This window comes from Mytilus californianus, unplaced genomic scaffold, assembly GCF_021869535.1.
Source record: "Mytilus californianus isolate M0D057914Y unplaced genomic scaffold, xbMytCali1.0.p SCAF_13, whole genome shotgun sequence".
Taxonomy (NCBI): domain Eukaryota; kingdom Metazoa; phylum Mollusca; class Bivalvia; order Mytilida; family Mytilidae; genus Mytilus; species Mytilus californianus.
This window is the reverse complement of record NW_026262615.1, coordinates 38679180-38700083: the sequence shown is the minus strand read 5'-3', so window position 1 is coordinate 38700083 and position 20904 is coordinate 38679180. Positions and strand designations below refer to the sequence as shown.

The 20904-nt window shown below is 31.7% G+C and overlaps 1 protein-coding gene and 1 long non-coding RNA gene across 2 annotated transcripts in view; both read left to right on the top strand.

Annotated features, from left to right (window-relative positions):
* Positions 1–16988, top strand: part of LOC127723629 (uncharacterized) — a 52401-nt gene extending 35413 nt beyond the window's left edge. The window contains exons 2-4 of the long non-coding RNA XR_007992153.1: positions 7613–7817; positions 9472–9543; positions 16920–16988. This is a non-coding gene — a long non-coding RNA (uncharacterized LOC127723629). The remainder of the gene's footprint in view (positions 1–7612; positions 7818–9471; positions 9544–16919) is intronic.
* A 775-nt stretch (positions 16989–17763) lies between these two features.
* LOC127723620 (carboxypeptidase N subunit 2-like) overlaps positions 17764–20904 on the top strand; it is a 182934-nt gene continuing 179793 nt past the window's right edge. The window contains exons 1-3 of the mRNA XM_052230326.1: positions 17764–17829; positions 19421–19492; positions 20304–20375. The gene's annotated coding sequence lies outside the window, so the exon portion shown is untranslated. The remainder of the gene's footprint in view (positions 17830–19420; positions 19493–20303; positions 20376–20904) is intronic.

The window sequence follows — 20904 nt, the reverse complement described above, 5'->3', positions numbered from 1 at the left end:
AAGGCAGATCACGGATAAATTTGTATATAAACAAGCAAAGTTTTATGCGTACTTTATTTACAAATAGATATAAGAAGATGTAATGAGTGCCAATGAGACAAATTAACTCTCCATCCAAGTCAACATTTATAAAAGTAAACCATTATAGGTCAAAGTACGGTCTTCAACACGGAGTTACATGGATTTAATCATGTTTATATCAAGGAAGTATCAAATTGACTTTATTTTTTCTATGTTTATACCAAGAAACAAAGACATTAAAACATATTTAAAAAAATCGATGTAGATCGAGCGGTCCTGGTTACAAGTTAACTTAGTGTTGAGCAGACCAGGCCAAAAGTTAACTTGAGATCAGGTCTGGTTCGATCGGAGTTGTCAAAATCAAAGTTAACTTGTGTTAACTAATGGCAGAACTGGTTTCGAAGTTAACTTATATCAATAGCGGACCTGTTTCCAAGTTAACTTTTTCGGCAGACATAAAAACAGTCCTAGGACCAAGTCCGCTTTTCAAGTTAACTAGATTGTGGTCCTAGGACTGGTCAGAGCAGTCCTAAATCCTGTCACAGGTTAACTTTGACCAGTCCAAATGACTGATTATCAAGTTAACTTGCTGTACAGGTTTGGACTGCACCCATCTGTATTATAATTTTTCTTCAACCTAATTTTGTCCGGAAGTTTTCTCAGGGCCAAAAGAACTACTCTTAATGATCGTGCACTATAACAAGGAACCCTGACTTTCGAGTTGCAATGCAACTTTGGAACTAAAAAATGGCTGCCATCACCATGGAAACCGAGGAAAGGTTAAAAAAATAACATTTTGGAGTTAAGTGAATAATCTTGGTATGCTTAAACTTAAAATCATTTAATTTTAATACAATATAAGTGTCTACTATATACAAGTTTTGGATGATTTTGACAATGATCTGAACTACTATGTTGCCATGGAAACTACACCAAAAAATCCAAAAAACTCAAAATGCTCCAAGAGTAATGAAACTTCACAGTAATGATGAGCAACATTTGTAGATGTGGCATTTGAAGTAAGAATTTCCAAAATGGCTGCCGTTACCATGGAAACAATGCAAAAATGGTCAAAATGCTTCAAAAACCTGAAAGTAGCATTTACTTTCTTAAAATGGTAGGTCAAATTCATTGAAACTTTGATAGTATGTTCCCTCCCATGTACCAATGTGGCATCTATCATTAATTTTTGGGAATGGTCTTTGTTTCCATCGAAACCAACAAAAATGTCAAAAATTTCAAAACGCTCCAAACTTTATGAAACTTAATACGATTGTTAACTGGCAAGTGTGGATGAGACTTTTGTCTTTGGAATTTCCAAAATGGCCACCGTTGCCATGGAAATTGCAAAAATGTCAAAAAAATTTAAATTATCAAAAATGCTCTAAATGTTACAGAAAAATGCATAGCCAGGCATATATATGCATTCCCTGTTTAAAATTTTCGAAATGGCTGCCGCTTAGTGGCAATGGGGAAAGGGTGACATCCGTTATTGCTTGCAATGGCAAATCTATTTACTATTATGGCACCCTCAACGGAGTTGGGGTGACATATTGTTATTCTACGTTTCTTTTTTTTTTTCCTATTATGGCACCCTCAACGGAGTTGGGGTGACATATTGTTATTCTACGTTTCTTTTTTTTTCTTATTTTTCTTATTCTTAGTTTTCCACAGACCCTATGGGAAAATGCATGAATTCAACATTTTCTTAAAGAGTATTTGACCAAAGTCAATGAAACTGTATTGTTATATAACATGACATGTGGCAATCAGATGTCTGCTTTTAGAATTTTGGAATACTCACTGTAAACATGGAAACATAAAAAATGTCCAAAATTTCGAAAAAATTCAAAATGTTCCAAACTGAAAGAAACTTAACAGAAATGGTAACTGGCATGTGCTCATTTGCAATTTGACTTTGGAATTTTCAAAATGGCCTCCGTAACCATGGAAACAGCAAAAATGTCAAAAATGTCAAAATGCTCCAAACTTCATGAAACTTTACAAAAATGATAATTTGCATGTGTAGATGCGCTCTGAGACTTTGGAATTTTCAAAATGGCTGCCGCTCGCCTGCCAATGGGGAAAGGGTGCCATCCGTTATTGCTAGCAATTACAAATCTAGTTATTTTTATTATTCTTCCACACATTTTGTCCACGCTGTTTCTCAGAATTGAGTGACACAATGTTAATGGAACTATACTATAATGAGGACCCCCATGTGAAGTTGTGCATCTGACTCTGGAATTTTTTAAATATGGCCGCCTTTTCTATGGAAACTGCAAAACAGTGAAAAAATTACAAAATTCTAAATCTTTCATTATAAGACCTAGCTGGATGAAACTTTATGGTAATGTTCCTTGGTATGCCTTGATGTTGTGACAATATTAGGAAATTCCAAAATGGCCGCCATTGTCATGGAAACAGAGCGAAAGTTTAACATTGACCCTATGGCAAAACACATTGAAGCTGCATTTCCTGCAAGAATGTTAGATCAAACCTTCTAGAATTTAATGGATATGTAACATGGCATATCCCAAAGTGGCACCTGTTTTTTGAAATTCCGGAAATTGTACCCGTTACCATGGAAATAGCCAAAAATTTAAAAAATTGCAAAATGCTCCAAAATTGATGAAACTTTACAACAATGTTAATAGACATCTGTAGATGCTCTCTTTGACTGGGGGAAGGGTGCCATCCGTTATTGCTAGCAATTACAAATCTAGTTATTATGGCACCCTCAACGGAGGTGACATATTGTTATTCTACGTTTCTTTTTCTTCTTCTTCTGATTATTATTATTATTATTTTTCTTCCACATTTTGTCCGTGCGATTTCGGGAAATCCAATAGACCAATATTGATGGAACTCTACTATATTGAGGACCCCATGTGAAGTTGTGCACGAAGCATGGAATGGTTCAAGATGGCGACCGTTTCCATGGAAACGAAACAAATGTGAAAAAATCCTGTTTTTCGTTTTGATGAACTGGATATGCTTAAACCTAGAATCATTATATTTTAATACAATGTAGGTGTCCATTATGTACTGGTGTTGGATGATTTTAGCAATCATTGGAACTACTATGTTGCCATGGAAACTACACCAAAAATTTCAAAAATATCAAAATGCTCCAAATTCAATGAAACTTCACAGTAACGATGAGCAACATTGGAAGATGTGGCATTTGGAGTTAGAATTTCCAAAATGGCTGCTGTTACCATGGAAACAATGCAAAGAGGTCAAAATGCTACAAAAATATCAGGGTTTGGTGAATACTTTTCGTATGCTTTAACTTAAAATCATCAAATTTTTATACAATATAGTTGTCTATTATATACAGATTTTGAATGATTTTGACAATCATTGGAACTACTATGTTACCATGGATATAGGAGCAAAAATTTCAAAAATTTCAGAATGCTTCAAACTTAATGAAACTTCACAATAATGTTGACTGTCATGTGTGGAAGCGGCAATTGGCGTTTGAATTTCCAAAATTGCTGCCGTTACCATGGAAACAAGGCAAAAAAGGAAAAATTATGCGTAAAATTTGTAAATCCGCTAAATGTTCTAAAAAATTACAGAAAGATGTATAGCCATCAGTATATATGTGCATTCACTCTTTAATATTTTAAAACTGGCTGCAATCAAGTGGCAATATGGAAAGGGTGACACCCGCTATTGCTTGCAATGGCAAATCTAGTTATTATTACTATTCTTCCACCTAATTTTGTCCGGGAGTTTTCTCAGAGCCAAAGGAACTAATCTTAATGGTTGTTCACTATAACGAGGAACCCTGACTTTCGGGTTGCAGTGCAACTTTGGAACTAAAAAATGGCTGCCATCACCATGGAAACCAAAATAAGGTGAAAAAAATGAAATTTTAGGGTTTGTGAATTATTTTGGTATGCTTAAACTTAAAATCATTAAATTTTGATACAATGAAGTTGTCCTCTATATACAGGTTTCGGATGATTTTGACAATGATTGGTACTACTATGTTGCCATGGAAACTGCAGCAAAAATTTCAAAAATTTCAAAATGCTTCAAACTTCATGAAACCTCAAAGTAGAGATGAGCAACATTTGTAGACTTGGCGTTTGGCGTTGGAATTTCCAAAATGGCTGCCGTTACTATGGAAACAATGCAAAAAAGGTCAAAATGTGAAATTTTTTAATATGCTTCAAATGTTCTGAAAATTTACAGAAAGATGTATTGCCATGCACATATGTGCATTCACTGTTTAAAATTTTTGAAATGGCTGCCACTTAGTGGCAATGGGGGGAAGGGTGACATCAGCTATTGAAGAACGTTAATTGACATGTGTAGATGCGCTGTATGACTTCGGAATTTTCGAAATGGCTGCCGTTACCCTGGTAATGGGGGCACGAGGTTGCCATCCGTTGTTGCTTGCTATTACAAATCTAGTTATTATTCTTATTCTTCTCTTTATTTAACCCCTATAACTGTCCTACTATTTTCTTGAAAGCGGTAGAGGATGGAAACTGTATATGTATACTCTGTATGGGTTTGTATCATAGGGGTTGCAGAACCCAATGTTCATGATACCAGGGTGTCCATTTGGCATAATTAAGGGAGCTCAAAGATTGGTGGGGTCAAAAAAACTTTACACATTTCTTAAATTAGTGTTTTATGTAGAGGAGATAGAATTATGATTATTTCTATGAATATTTAGAGACACATGTCCACTTCAACATGGAATATTTTTTATTTCAGCTGGGGGTCTCATTGGCATAATTTGAGGGGGTAAATTTTCATTGAACATTCCAGAACATCAGTGTTGAATTAATTCTAGAGACAAAAGGTCTTATACGATCGTAAATTATTATGGGTAGCACCATATGTAGCAGGAGTTTGACATTGGAATTTTTAAAATTACCGCTGCCATGGAAACTGAAAAATGCCAAAATTTCAAAATTCTCTAAACTAACTGAAACTTTACAGAAATATTAACTGGCATATATATATCTGGCATTCGACTTTGGAATTTTCAAAATGGCTGCTGTAACCGTGGCAATGGAGGGGGGTGATATCGGCTATTGCTTGCAATAGCAATTCTAGTTATTATTATTCTTCCACCTTTTTTGTCCGGAGTAATCCTATAAAACTGAAGGATCAATAATTATCAAACTTAAGCATAATGGTTATCACCATATGTAGATTTGCATCCTTCTTTGACACTAAAAAATGGCTGCCGTACCATGAAAACCGAAAAAATCTAAAATAATAAAATTTTGGGGTTTTGTGAATTATTTGAGTATGCCTGAACTTAAAATCATTAAGTTTCTATACAATGGAGATGTCCACTACATACAGATTTTGAAAGATTTTGACAATCATCGGAACTACTATGTTGCCATGGAAACTACAGCAAAAATTTCAAAAATTTCAAAATGCTCCAAACTTGATGAAACTTCACAGTAATGTCAACTGGCATGTGTAGATGTAGCTGACCTTACCATGGAAACACTGCGAAAAGGGTCAAATTGCTCTCAAAACCTTTCTAAAAACCTTTAAAGTAGCATTTCCTCTCCTAAAATGGTGGGTCAAACCCATTGAAACTTTGATGGTATGTTCCCTCTCATGTACCAATGTGGCTTGTCATTAACAATTTGGAAATGGTCACCGTTACCATGGAAACAGCAAAAATGTCCGAAATTTCAAAATGCTCCAAACTTGATGAAAAATTATATAAATGTCAACTAGCAAGTTAACATGAGATTTTTGAATTTGGAATTTCAAAAATGGCTGCCGTTACCATGGAAACAGCAAAAATGTGTAAAATATTAAAATGCTCCAAATGTTTTGAAAATTTACTGAAAGATGTGTAGCCATGCATATATGTGCAATCATTCGAAATGACTGCCGTTTATTGGCATTGGGGGAAGGGTGACATCTGCTATTGCTTGCAATAGCAATTCTAGTTTTAAATATAATGTTTGTTCCACTTTTTGCTATAATTTTGACTACCATGTGAAGTTATCCCTCTGACTTTGAAATGTACAAGATGGCCACGGTTACCGTGAAAACAGCCAAAATTTAAAAAAAAAATCAAAACTCTAATTCCTTTGTTATAAGACCCAATATAATAAAACTTATACAAATGTTGTCTGTGGTATGTTGAGGTACCGACAATATTCAGAAATTCCAAAATGGCCGCCATTGTCATGGAAACAGGTAGAAAGTTATACCTTTACCACATGGTAAAACATACTTTAAAGCAACATTTTCTTAACGAATATTACATCAAACCCAATAAAACTGTTTTTATACAAAAAAGATGTCGCCTATATACAGGTTTTGGATGATTTTGACAACAATTTGGAACCACTATGTTGCCACTGAAACTACAGCAACTATCGATACCGTTACCCTGACAATGGGGAGACGAGGGTGTCATCCGCTATTTCTCAAAATTGCAAATCTTCTTCTGCTTCTTTGTCCTCTTCTTCTTAGAACTTCTTCTTCTTCTTCTTCCACTACTTTTGAATTTGAACTTGTCTGCACCCGTTCTCCAAAACCGCTTGTCAGATTAATTTAGGGTTCCACAATATGTTAGACTAACATATCTACTGGTACAATCAGGGTTTTATTTGTGCAATTAGGTTTATAAAGGGGTACTTTGAGGGGCCAAAAGAAAGGAGGGGTTTACTATAGAATCCTATAATATTTTAAGTTTTGTTATTTTCAAATGATTATATCTTGAGAACAGTTAGTGATAGACACATAGGGTCTTCAGTAATGACCATGGGAACATATGGCTCTTTAAAGGTCAAATGGGCAAGGTCATAATTTGACCTGGAACTTTTTTTGATCTTTTTTTAATAAGGAGAGTCCTTAAGGGTTGTACAATCATTTCTTGTAGGAGTACATGTATATATCTCCAAGTTGATACAGTTTCCATGGCTTGTATTTCCTATCATAATTTCCTTGATAAATGGTTGCTGCTCACAAGAAAGCTATTAGTTAATATCGTCCCTTCCTAAATTTTACAGACGGTATCATGAGTTGTTTGACTGTTATATGGAATATCCATTTCACAGATGACAACGGATATGTTCCAATTGTTGTAACTACAATCCTGTCACCTTTTCTCTAAGTATGACATACCGAACTAAAGTTATCACCAGGTGTGTACTAACATGAGCAACACGACGGGTGCCATATGTGGAGCAGGATCTTCTGATCCTTTTAGAGCATCTGAGATCACCCACAGTTTTTGGTGGAGTTTGTGTTGCTCATTCTTTGGTTTTCTAAGTTTTGTTTTGTGTACTGTTGTTTGTCTGTTTGTCTTTTTTCTCTTTTTAGTCCTGGCGTTGCCAGTTAATTTTTTACTTATGAGTTTGAATGTCTCTTTGGTATCCTTCTCATCTCAGTTGATATCATAAAAGAAAGGGACACATATCTGAAAGAGTGTAATTAAGGAAAGGAAAATCTTTGAAATGGTAATTTCTCTCTATTTCTGTCTTTTTTTCTTATCTTGAAAATTCATGATTGTTTATTAAAAAATAAATGACTGTCTAGCAATAGGATATATTATATGACATTATTTTTTTGTATATTACAGATATATCAAGGTAAACGAGCAAAACGAACACACCTAATAAAATGTTGATGTCAGTTGCAGTTATGTTGTTTATAAGCCTGTTGAAAAGGGATTTAGTTAATGGATGTCCTACAGCTTGTTTTTGTATTAATACACAAGTTAGTTGTTTCGGAGTGAATTTAGATGAAATACCGCATACAGATATTTCTTCAACTACAACACACTTGTAAGTACTATACATTACATATGTTATAATCCCAGGTTTTTGTGCATTTGTGATGAAATTGAATCTTGAACATCGCAATATTCATAAACTTTTATTTCTAATAATTACTGCTCAAATCTCATCAATCAATTCGAAAGATGCAAATAAAGGTTAAAATAAAATACGAGGGAATCATTTGACAAAGAAGGAGATAGTGACATTGTGAGTTGACATGTTCTAACAAATGTTTCTATCACATTCTTAATTCATCGCAGTACGGCAGGGACTAAACTTTACTGTTTTTTTACTAGGGGTCAGCTGGACCGCTAAAGTATTTTTTTCAGGGACCCAGTTGAAATTGTAGTGGCCCAACCAATTTTTATACATTTTTTGTACTAATAGCAGAAACCTGAAATGCACTTTGTATACACTAATAAAGCTTTTTTATGCAGTCCTACATATATATGTAGCTTTTGATTCTGGTAAAGATTTTATGTAATAACTTTATAATATTTTAATTATTGCCACCGGAAATTTTTAATAAGATTTGACAATACAATACATTTCCTACCAAAATTGTCTCCCATTAATTTGAACTTCCTGTTGACATTGTGACAATATGGCTGTTTCTATGAATCATTGATTGCTATTTCAAATCCAAGCCATCCTCTAATAGTGTTGATCAAAAATATGATTCACTTACTTTTTATTGAAGATTGGAAAGCAAACTAGATATTTTGATGTTTTATGAAATAATCGTAGAAGCTTGACAATAATGATAGGAACACATGTTTAGAGAAGGGGTATATATCAAATCGTGACTTTGCATGGAAAATATAGTTGTCCGACCAGGTTTGGATTTTAAAATGAACTTGCTGGTTTTCGGAAATTCTCGATTTAATTTTCCGGCTTCAATTAGACAATCAGGTTTTCGTTTGGGAACAGTTTTTGTGTAAATCGCGGGAAAATTTTATAAAATGGACGTGGTAAAGGATATTATCTATGATATACCAAACGCGTTAAGTTATCGACCTGCCAATATTCCACGGGCACTTATTTCTTTTATCATGCCACTATTGTATACATGATCTTCATCAATGATGATGATTTCTATCTATACCTATAAGCTTTTTATATACCTCATTCACGACTAAAAATATATCCCAAAATTTAACAAACTGCCAATACTTTGCATCTAAATACTAATTGTTGTTAACTGGTCAGGCGTTTTCTTTCACTTTTTAAAAATGGTTCTAATTGTGTAAAATATCAGCAAACTGTCTTGACTATACAATTAAATGATAGTCTATCATAATATTGTCTACTCTATAGACTTCGTATTTTCATTTCTTACAGTCAAATGTAGTTCATGCAATCGTTGGTCTATCCTTTTACTGGTCCACACCAAATGATTTAAATACTCATTAAATAATGAATACTTTTCACTAAAGCTTCATTCCTTATTCACAACTTTGTTTTTTAGAGATTTAACAAAATTTTTCGTGTAGATGCTTTAGAATGTTTTGACCTGCGGAAAGTAACAGATATGTAGGTTATATATATCAGAATAAGGAATATCGTTCTTATATCATGTATATTGAACGAAGTCCTATGATCATCGCTGTCTTGGTATCTCTAGTTTTGGATATAAAAGATTTATTTTTCATTCTTTCAGAATTCTTGGTGAAAATAACATAACAACAGTAAGACCAAATGCGCTTTCTGGTATAACATCCCTTATAAACTTGTAAGTATTGATACACGGGCAAGGCAGTAGGTTTTTACCGTAATGATAATGCAGTAAGAAATTACTTTTAAAAGTGATAATAGACAGATTTTAAATCACTACACATTCATGTAAGTAGTTTTCATATTTACAATGTCCGTTGTCTCCAGTTTGTTGTTCGTGACTTTATATATTAACTTAACATTGCTCCAACATTTTACTATTTGTATTAATTAATGTTGACATTTAACTATGAGTTTTATTTGTGTTGACGAAAGATAGGCAAAAGATGCCAAACGGACATTCAAATTCATAAGTCGAAAAAAAGACTTTAATCCGTATGTAGGCGCTGCTGGTATGTTGCTGCATTGAAATGGAAATACCTCAATTAGAAAATTGAAAACACCTCTTTGGTCGTTGAGTTTAGTTCTGATCTGAGCAGGAAGTGAAATTGATATGAAATGAGAAGGATCAAGAATGGGGGTTTTTCTGTTTATCCTATGACATGTGTAACTTCTAAATAATAGGATATGCTGACCCATTCGGGGACCAAGAGATCTCCCAACCACTTGTTTGGTTGGTTTGTGTTGTTCAGTCTATAGTTTTGTTTGTAGTGTTTTGTGAACTTGTTTGTCTTTTCGTTGTCTTTTTTTTTTGTCATGGCCTTATCAGTTTCTCGCAACTTATGAGCTCTCTAATATCGAGGAATTCGCTTTTGCCTATCTTAATGCCTAATCATTGCAAGAATATAAGTCAGTTGTTTTCCATTCATTCCGTTGGTGAATAGTGTTGAACGTTGGATTTTTGTCATGTTTAAATAATTTTCCCCTTTTTAAATTTACCGTGTTATGAATGGGAAAGTTACTTTTCATTTCATTTCGTCAAAAATCATCCCCCCTTGTTTTTGGATTTGTTTTATTATACTCTTAGTTATCTGTGATCATTTGTTTTTTTCTCGGGTTTTCTTTTTGCCATGGTGTTTTCTGTTTTTCTGCAATGTACGTCCTGATTAATTTTGTTGTTATTTTTGTCGGAATATTTCTAGTACAGACAAGATGAACAATCAAATACTTATTATTCTGTTTAACAATATTCGAACTGCAATAAATTCGGATCATTATGTCATATGAATTATTGAATGAATATTGCTATATTAGGACAATCCAATAATCAGAAATGAGATGAGATCTTGCTTGCATTGTTCATTTCAGGTGAGATTATTTTCCTGTCGTTCCGTTAGTTGATATAATAGTCAGAGCGCTTGAACATGTCATGTTGCATAAACTTGGCCTTGTTGTCGAGCCTGCGACATGTTGTGCGAAACTGAAACATAGCGATCCTCGATTCCGTCATTGGCGTCGGCGTCAGCATTTAGGTTAAGTCTGTGGTTAATGTTTTTTTTAGACATCAATAACATGAATAACTTTGTCAAACCTTAATTGAATTTTAGGAATTGGAAAGAAGCTTCTTTATGACCAAAATAAAGTATCCAGAGCAAAAGTTCTAAAATATTTATTTTCATTTTTTCGTATTTTACTGATAAATGGACTTATTTTTTTTACAGTTAACATTCAAATTTAGTCTGAAGTGAAAGTTTTTCAGTCATCAATAACTTTGTCAAACCTTTATGGAATTTTAGGAAATTTGGACAGAAGCTTGTTTATGACCAAAGGACAGTATCCAGGGCAAAATTTTGAAAATATTTATTTTCATTTTTCCGTATTTTACGGATAAAATCGACTTATGTTTTAGCTCACCTGGTCGAAGGGCCAAGTGAACTTGTCTTATCACTGGAGGTTTGTCGTCCGTCTTCGTCATTTTTGTCTGTCATCGTCGTCGTCCATCTCCGTTAACTTTTACAAAAATCTTCTCCTCTGAAACTACTTGGCCAAATTTAACCAAAATTAGCCACAATCATTATTGGGGTATGTAGTTTAAAAATTCGTCCGATGACCCTACAAGCCGACCAAGATGGCTGACATGGCTAAAAATAGAACATAGGGGTAAAATACAAGTTTTGCCTATTATTAGAAAAACCGCTTTAAATAGAGAAAATCTGACACGAGCAAAAAGTTCATAATGTTGAGCTCTAACTATTGTTTTTTCACGTCAAAACTGTCAAACGATTTCTTATAGGAGTTATTGGCCGAAAAGGATGAATTTATCATTTTAAATTTTTTTACCTGTTATCTCGAAATTAAGAATATATATATAGGCAGAAACTTCAAATAGCACAAATGATCGGCTAGACAAGTTCCACAAATAAGCCAAAAAAATGGCAGAAATCTGCAGTCGACTCGTTATTGGAGTTATTGCCCTTTGATGATCATTTTAACATGTTTTGGCATTTTTTGCCTATTATCTTGAAAACTATAATAGATAAATAGAAACTTTATAAAGGAAAATTATCAGTAGGATAAAATCTACAAATATGTCAACATGACTGAAATGTTAAGTTATCTCTGAATATTTTGTATTTTTGCTTAGTTTTCTCATCATTTTCGTCCGTCCTCCGTCGTCGTTAGCTTTTACAAAATTCTTCTTCACTGATCCAAACTTAACCACACTTGGCCATAATCATTATTAGGGTATCTAGTTTATAAAATGTTGCCAATGACGCTGTCTGTCAACCAAGATGGCCAACATGGCGAAAATAAAACATAGGTGTAAAATGCAAGTTTTGTTTATTATCTTGAAAACCACTATAAAAAGAGAAAATCTGACAAGGGCAAACACATTTGGAATTATGAGATCTACTTATTGTACATTTACTTCCAAACTGTCAATAACTTTTTAAATTTTTGCCCATTATCTTAAAAATTATAATAGATAGAGGCAAACTTTATATAGCAAAAATGATCAGCAAGATTAGTTCTACGAATGAATCAACATTGTTGAGATCGTCTGATGACCCCTTATTAGAGTTAATGCCCTTTAATGAAGATGTTTACTTTTTTTTTCGTTTAAATATTCGATCCAACATTAAATTTGTAAAAAATTCCTTGTACCACTCTGACATTTTTTCCCTAAGGAAACTGTCAGAACTGCCTATTGTTTTCTTGTCAGAAAAACACCACACTATAGAAATGAGAAGGTGTGGTATGCTTTTCATCAGGGCAGCTATCAACCAGAGTCAAAATGACGTGGATGTATTTAATCAACTGACCACTGAATGCATATTTTTGTCTTTGAATTTCGTAAGATAATATTTTCCCTGTTTATCTCATATTCAACATCTAAAAGTGGACCACTTTGGTACCATTACTTTTTCAATTCAAGATCTTGAGGCAATCTCATATTCGTATTGACAATGCTGTGCTTGGAATTGCTTTTAAACAATATAAGATCTACATTTCATGTTAATTCAGTGTAATAGTATATATTCCCAAATCTAAAAACCGTAAATTTCTGAAATTAAACGTGGATATTGACAGAGCATGCTTAATAAAATTAGCAACAGATAAAGAAAAAACTACAATCACGTCATCTGTTTTTAACTTTGACACTATGTAATTCAAATGTTGTAAAAGTAGCTAATGAAAAAATACAAAACAAAAGGACAACACTCAATTGTGAAGCAAGGCACTAGAGAAATAACTCTTTCAGCAATTAATATGACAAAATCAACTAATTTAAAGTTATTTTTGAACCCTAATTAAACAGGATTTGTTTATTATGCCTACACAATCACTATAAATTTATCACAGAAACATTAGATAAAATGTCCAAACTTCAACAAAACCTACTTCTTTTAATCTTGGTTTTACTGTGCGTACTGCTGTGGTTTTGTTTATTCCACATTGTTAGAGGTATAGAGGGAGAGTTGAGATCTCACGAAACATGTTTAACCCTGCCGTATTTTTGCGTCTGTCCCAAGTCAGGACACTCTAGCCAATTGTTAGTGTTGTGTGTTTTTTTATGATTTTGGTTGATTTGAATGTTTACGAGTTTAGTATTTGCTGAACTAGTATACATTATTCTTTAGGGCCGGCTTAAGCTCGCCTCCGGATGTCATATTTTCTCGCTGCGATGACGACCCAGTGGTGGCATTGGGCTGAGTTCTGCTTTTGGTCGGGTTGTTTTCTCTTTGCCACATTCCTGCTTTCTATTCTCTATTTTACCCTATTCAAATTAGAAATAACCAAGATTTGCAACTTTAATTTTTTTTTGTAATTTGTTCCCAAAACCAAATACTTCAAACAAAAATTAGATAACTATTGGTATTGATATCTACATGAATACATATAATGTCAGGGTACCCAGATTGCACCTATTTTGACAGTTGTTTAACCTACGTTTATATATGATCTAGTCAAAAGTGTCCATTCTGTGTTTATTTAGTGGATGTATTCTTATTTACTATATAGTTCCTCCAATTTAGTTTTGAATTCATTTTTAATCATAAAAATGGGTTTGAACCAACCTCCAAACGATCCATGATTATGTTCTGAGAAGTACCTAAATTGCGTCAATGTTAAAATTCACATCATTCTGTAAAAATCAAAAAAATGGTGTTTTGTTTTATCTAGAGGTTGCAATTCTGTAAATATAGACAATGCAATTTCCCATATGAACTCCCTTTGCAGCTAAAACTGTGACACTTTTACTATGAAGTTTCGTGAAAATTAATATCCCAGAACGGAAAGTTTATATGCACTACTATTTTATTCAAAGGTCAAAATATAGGGCTGTGCGGCATATTTTCAACATTTATATGCCCTGAACTTCTAAGAGTTTAAACTTATACTAAAATTCTATACTACCCTTACCTTCATATTTGGACCTCCTAAGAATTAAAATTTAGGCGCTACCATGTTTTTCTATACGGGTTACATTCCCAAGTGATGTCTCTATGAGATGAAACACAGAGATCATAAATGGGAACCAGTACATTAACAAATTAACATATCTATGAATATTATATATCTCCCCAAAAGAGGCGTGGTTTGAGAAACAGCTGTATTTACAAAGTGCAACCTAGAACATTTTGACAATATTCCATGCTTACTATTCATTTTTTTTAAGAAATAGATGCCTGTAACATAATTTAAATGACTCATTTTTAAAAATTGACTTTTTGTGGATGTCCCATGGTAAAGTTTCCGTAGAATAATGTTTTCCAGTTGATGTTTAATCTGTTGATAATATACTGTGAAAGTGAACGTATTATGTATATTTGAACAAAATTAGCTATGTTGAAAGATGTGCATAATGTCAAATCATAAATATACCAATTGTTTAGTCTCTTAACAAAAAATTGTAAGACTTCCGTCACTATTTCTGCTAATTAGGTGCAATTTGGGTACTCAGTGCAATTTGAGTACCGTGACATTACATGTATAAACATAAGCTTATATGGTCTATCTTCTATTAAGATCATATTTCAAAACTCTCAACCATGAATATTTTTTTTTCTATTTTAATATTTCTCTAAAAACCACATTGTACCCAAGAATTACCATTTTTGAATACTAATTACTATAGTTCTTCATAATATAAACAGAATATATAATATGTTGTATTTTCTATAAAGATGCCACATCAACAGTTTTAACAATAATAACCGAGCTTTTTTTTTCAGTTTTCGGGGTTTTTCTCTCTAAAAACATAAATTTCAGCCAAATTTACCTAAATATTAATATGAATAACTATTGGACTTCACATAATAAGCATAAAATAGTATGTTTTGTTTTTTTTTAAAGATCACATTTCACACATTTTAACCATTAACAACTGAGATTTTCATCATTTTCAGTTTTCAGCGTTTTTTTTTCTCTAAATCACACATTTAACCTCAAAATTACTTTAATACGATTAATGATAACTAAAGGGCTACATAATACACTAAAAAAAAGTGTCCTGTCTTCACCAAGCTATAACTCTCAAATGTAACCATAAATAACTCTTTTTAATTTCTTCCAGTTTTCCGTATTTTTTTTTTCTCTAAAAACCATATATTTCACAACAAAAAAAACCTTTTCCTCAAAATATAATAATGTAGATTTTTAATATGTTGTTAGTACAAGTCTATATTATAATTCACACTTAAAAAAATCTTGTGTTCCAATTAATGGCAGGTTGAGTGATATTAGAGATAAATTGACTAGGCTATCACTTTTTATGTCATCATTACACTTTAGACTGACAGCAGCAATCGCGAGACACAAGGTACCTCGGAACATCTTATGTATTTTTGAATTAACATTAAAGTATGGTAGTTTTAATGAGACATATTTTAAACATTCCCCTTTTCAAATGTTGGACGGGCTTTTGTTTTATTTGACAGTTGACATGTAGTCCAGTCCATTAATTTGTCGATCAATCTTATTATTGTGTTTAATCAAATGATGTTACTGTCTAATAAATTATGAGTATAGATGACAAACATATTTGATCCACTGAATAACTGAAGATAGATCTTTGAAATGTTTTATAATTTGAATATCAGTAGGTTAATTAAGTATATTCATGATCATTGACTCTCTATTTGATATTTGCGTTATAACAAGTAAGAAAGTTTCCCAAAAGGTCAGTTAACCTTGAACATGTTGAACAAAAATCTTCAATATGTCAGACTTAAACTTATTAAAAGATTATATCAGGAGGTTTGTCACTATTATAAACTTATTGACTACAAGGAGATCAGATTGGTAATCTTTGGTAAGTTCAGAATTAGTGCTTTAATGGAACATGTTCGGTATCGGTGTTTTAATTTAACATGTTCTTACAAAATCAAGATATTTGATTTCCTTCCAGATTTTTCCAGCAGAACAAGTTAGTAACTTGTATATCTAATCACGTACACACACATCTGCTGATCTTACATATACTTGTGTGCCGAAAACTCAGTAGTTTTGTCATCATTCTATTTTAATTTCGTTTAATAATGTTGAATTCTAAAGCAATGGAAATCATATCAACAATATCAGGTTGATAACAATTACATTTGATCCATTGAATAACTGAAGATTAAACTTTGAAATGGTATCCAAAGATCTTAAACTACGAAAACATGTTGATAACAAGTAAACGCACAGAAACCTCGTATTAGTCGTGCACCCAATTCGTGATGGTGACCGTAAAACTTATGTAGTGTAATTTTTGTGATTGAAAGCTTTAAAAATTGCATCATTAATGTCAGTTTAACGAAAAATATATTTCATCTATTGAATACACAGAAACTGCAATTGGAAATCTTGTGAAATTTCAGTATCAGTGTTTTAATTGAACTTGTTCTTACATACCCAAGATGATTGATTTTCTTCCAGAAATTTAGAGGAAACCAACTTAATTAGTTTACCAAAAGATCTGTTTTTGTCGAAGATAATCATGATAATTTCAATCTTAAAAATTGTTAGTAAGATGTATGGTCATCTTAGACTTTGATTTCCTTCCAGATATTTATCCAGTAACAAGTTAATAACTTTACCAGAAGGTCTGTTTTCTAACAACACAAAACTTGAAACATTGTAAGTATGAGTTATGCTTATCTTAGACTGTATCATATTATAGATTATATTGTATATTTAATCACGTACACAAATCTGATTTTCTTCAAAATACTTGTGTGCCGAGAATTCAACAGTTTTACTATCATTCTTTTTAAATTTAGTATTAATTTAGATTTGTGCTAATAGCTCGGCAGGTTTATCACCATTCTATTGTCTATGAACACTTCCTTTTTATATGCTTATTTAACTTTTAATGTTATTCAATATTTCAAAATTAATCTTAGAATTCCTTTTGGTAATTTGAATATAATTGTCTTGATTAAATATGTTCTTACATAATTAGGATGCTTGATGTTAATCCAAAATTGTAGCCAAAGACAACAAGGAAAGTTTACCAGATAGTCTGTTATCATCAAACACCAAGTTACAAGAATTGTAATTGTGAATAATGTTTATCACAGACTTTATTTATTTTATTAAAGATTGTGTTGTTTATATAATCACGTACTTATATAACTGATATTCCTCAATATACATGTCTACCTTCATTTTATTTTGTTAGCAAACTATCTTTGTGCATACCTAATGTTACTTTAAATGTCACTCATTATTTAAAGGTTGCAGTTGAAGCTTATAAAAATGCATCAACAATGTCAGTTTAAAGAAAAATATATTTTATCTTTTGAATACACGGAGATCGAATTTGGTAATCATTGGTAAGTTCGGTTTCGGTGTTTTAATTAAACATGTTCTTACATAATCATGATAATTGATTGTCTTGCAGACATTTAGGAAATAACAAGTTAGTAACTTTACCAGAAGGTCTGTTTTCTAGCAACACAAAACTTGAAAATTTGTAAGTATGATTTATGCTCATCGCAGACTTTTTCTTACATATAATATTATTTAAATTATATATCTAATCACGTACACACACATCTGCTGTTCTTACATATAATTGTGTGCCGAGAACTCAGTAGTTTTGTCATCATTCTATTTTTATTTCGTTAAATAATGTTGACATTTGAAGCAATGAAAAATACATCAACAATATCAGGTTGATGACAATTACATTTGATCCATTGAATAACTAAAGTTCAACCTTTGAACTGTTTGGTAATTTGAGGATAAGTAGGTTAATTAGGTATATTCATGATCATTGATTTTCTATTAAATATTTTCTGAATAACAAGTTAAAAAAATTCACAATAGGTCAGTTAACATTGATCATGTTGAACACAAATCTTCAAAATGTCAGACTTAAACTTATTAAAAGATTATATTGGATTATTGTTAATCATGTTCCTATATAAAGCGGTTTTAATATACTTGTGTGCCAAAAGCTCAGCAGGTTTATCACCGTAATAAACTAATTGAATACAAGGAGATCGAATTGGTAATCTTTGGTAAGTGCAGTATCAGTGTTTTGATTTAACACGTTCTTACACAATCAAGATATTTGATTTTCTTCCAGATTTTTAAGGCATAACAAGTTAGTAACTTTACCAGAAGATTTGTTTTTGTTCAACCTGAATCTTATAGAATTTTAAGTGTAATTGATATTTATATCAGACTTAAACTTATTTAATATTGTGTAGAATTTTTAACCTCGTTCATATGTTTTCTAACAACGCAAAAATTAAAACATTGTAAATATGAATTATGCTTATCTTAGACATTTTTGTATTATATATTATATTGTATATTTAATCACGTACATATATCTGATTTTCTTCAAAATACTTGTGTGTCGAGAACTCAGCAGTTTTGCCATCATTCTTTTTTAATTTGGTTCAATATTTTATGTTGAATTTTAAAGCAATAAAAACTATATCTATCATATTAGGTGGACGACAAATATATTCGATCGATTGAATAACTTAAGATGAACCTTTAAAATGTACGGTAATTTGAATATATAAAATAAATTAAGCATGTTCATGATCATTGATTTTCTATTAGTTATTTAATGAATAACAAGATAGAAAGTTTACCAGAAGGTCAGTTAACATTGAACATGTTGAACACCAATCTTCAATATGTCAGACTTACACTTATTATTAAAATATTATACTAAGTTACACGAATTGTAATTGTGATTAATGCTTGTTACAGGCTTTTGTATATTAAAGATTGATTTGTTTATATAATGACGTACATATATAATTGATGTTCCTCAATATGCTTGTGTATCAACAACTCAGAAGGTCTACCATCATTTCAATTTGTTCGCAAACTTCCTTTTTGCATACTAATCTTACTTTAAATGTCGGTCAATATTTATAAGTTGAAGTTTAAAAAAATGCATTAACAATACCAGTTTAAATAAAAATATATTTTATCTATTGAATACAAGGAGATCGAATTTGGAAATCTTTGGTAAGTTCAGCTTCAGTGTTTTCATGTCACATGTTTTAACATAATTATGATAATAGATTTTCTTCCAGATATATACATTCCAACAACTTAGTAAGTTTACCAAAAGATCTGTTTTCGTCGAACTCGAATCTGAATACATTGTAAGTATGAACTATGGTCATCTTTGACTTTATTTAATTTAGATGATATTATATATTTAATCATGTACTCACATATCTGATGTTCTTCAATATTCTTATGTGCCGAGAACTCGGCAGTTTTGTCATCATTCTATTTTTATTTCGTTAAATAATGTTGAATTTTAAAGCAATGAAAAATACATCAACAAAATCAGGTCGATGACAATTACATTTCATACCTTGAATAACTGAAGTTCAACCATTGAAATGTTTGGTAATTTGAAAATAAGTAGGTTAATTAATTATATTCATGATCATTGACTTTCTATTTAATATTTGCTTTATAAAGTAAGAAAGTTTTCCAAAAGGTCAGTTAACCTTGAACACGTTGAACACAAATCTTCAATATGTCAGACTTAAACTTATTAAAATATTATATTGGATTTTTAATCATGTTCCTATATAAAGCGGTTTTAATATACTTGTATGCCAATAGCTCAGCAGGTTTATCACTATTATAAACTTATTGAATACAAGGAGATCAGATTAATAATCTTTGGTAAGATCAGAATTAGTGCTTTAATGTAACATGTTCTTACATAATCATGATAATTGATTGTCTTCCAGAAATTTAAACAATGACAAGTTAGTAACTTTACCAAAAGGTTGCAATAGAACCTTATAAAAATGCATCAACAATGTCAGTTTAAAAAAATATATATTTTATCTTTTGAATACACGGAGATCGAATTTGGTAATCACTGGTACGTTCGGTTTCGGTGTTTCAATTTAACATGTTCTTACAAAATCAAGATATTTGATTTCCTTCCAGATATTTAAAGCAGAACAAGTTAGTAACTTTACCAGAAGGTCTGTTTTCTAACAACACAAAACTTGAATCATTGTAAGTATGATTTACGCTCATCTCAGACTTTGTCTTACACATTATATTATTTAAATTGTATATCTAATCACGTACACATACATCTGATGGTCTTACATATACTTGTGTGCCGAGAACTCAGTAGTTTTGTCATCATTCTATTTTAATTTCGTTAAATAATGTTGAATTCTAAAGCAATGAAAATAACATCAGCAATATCAGGTTGATGACAATTACATTTGATCCATTGAATAACTAAAGTTCAACCTTTGAACTGTTTGGTAATTTGAGGATAAGTAGGTTAATAAGGTATATTCATGATCATTGTTTTTTTATTAAATATTTGCTGAATAACAAGTTAAAAAATTTCACAATAGGTCAGTTAACATTGATCATGTTGAACACAAATCTTCAAAATGTCAGACTTAAACTTATTAAAAGATTATATTGGATTATTGTTAATCATGTTCCTATATAAAGCGGTTTTAATATACTTGTGTGCCAAAAGCTCAGCAGGTTTATCACCGTAATAAACTTATTGAATACAAGG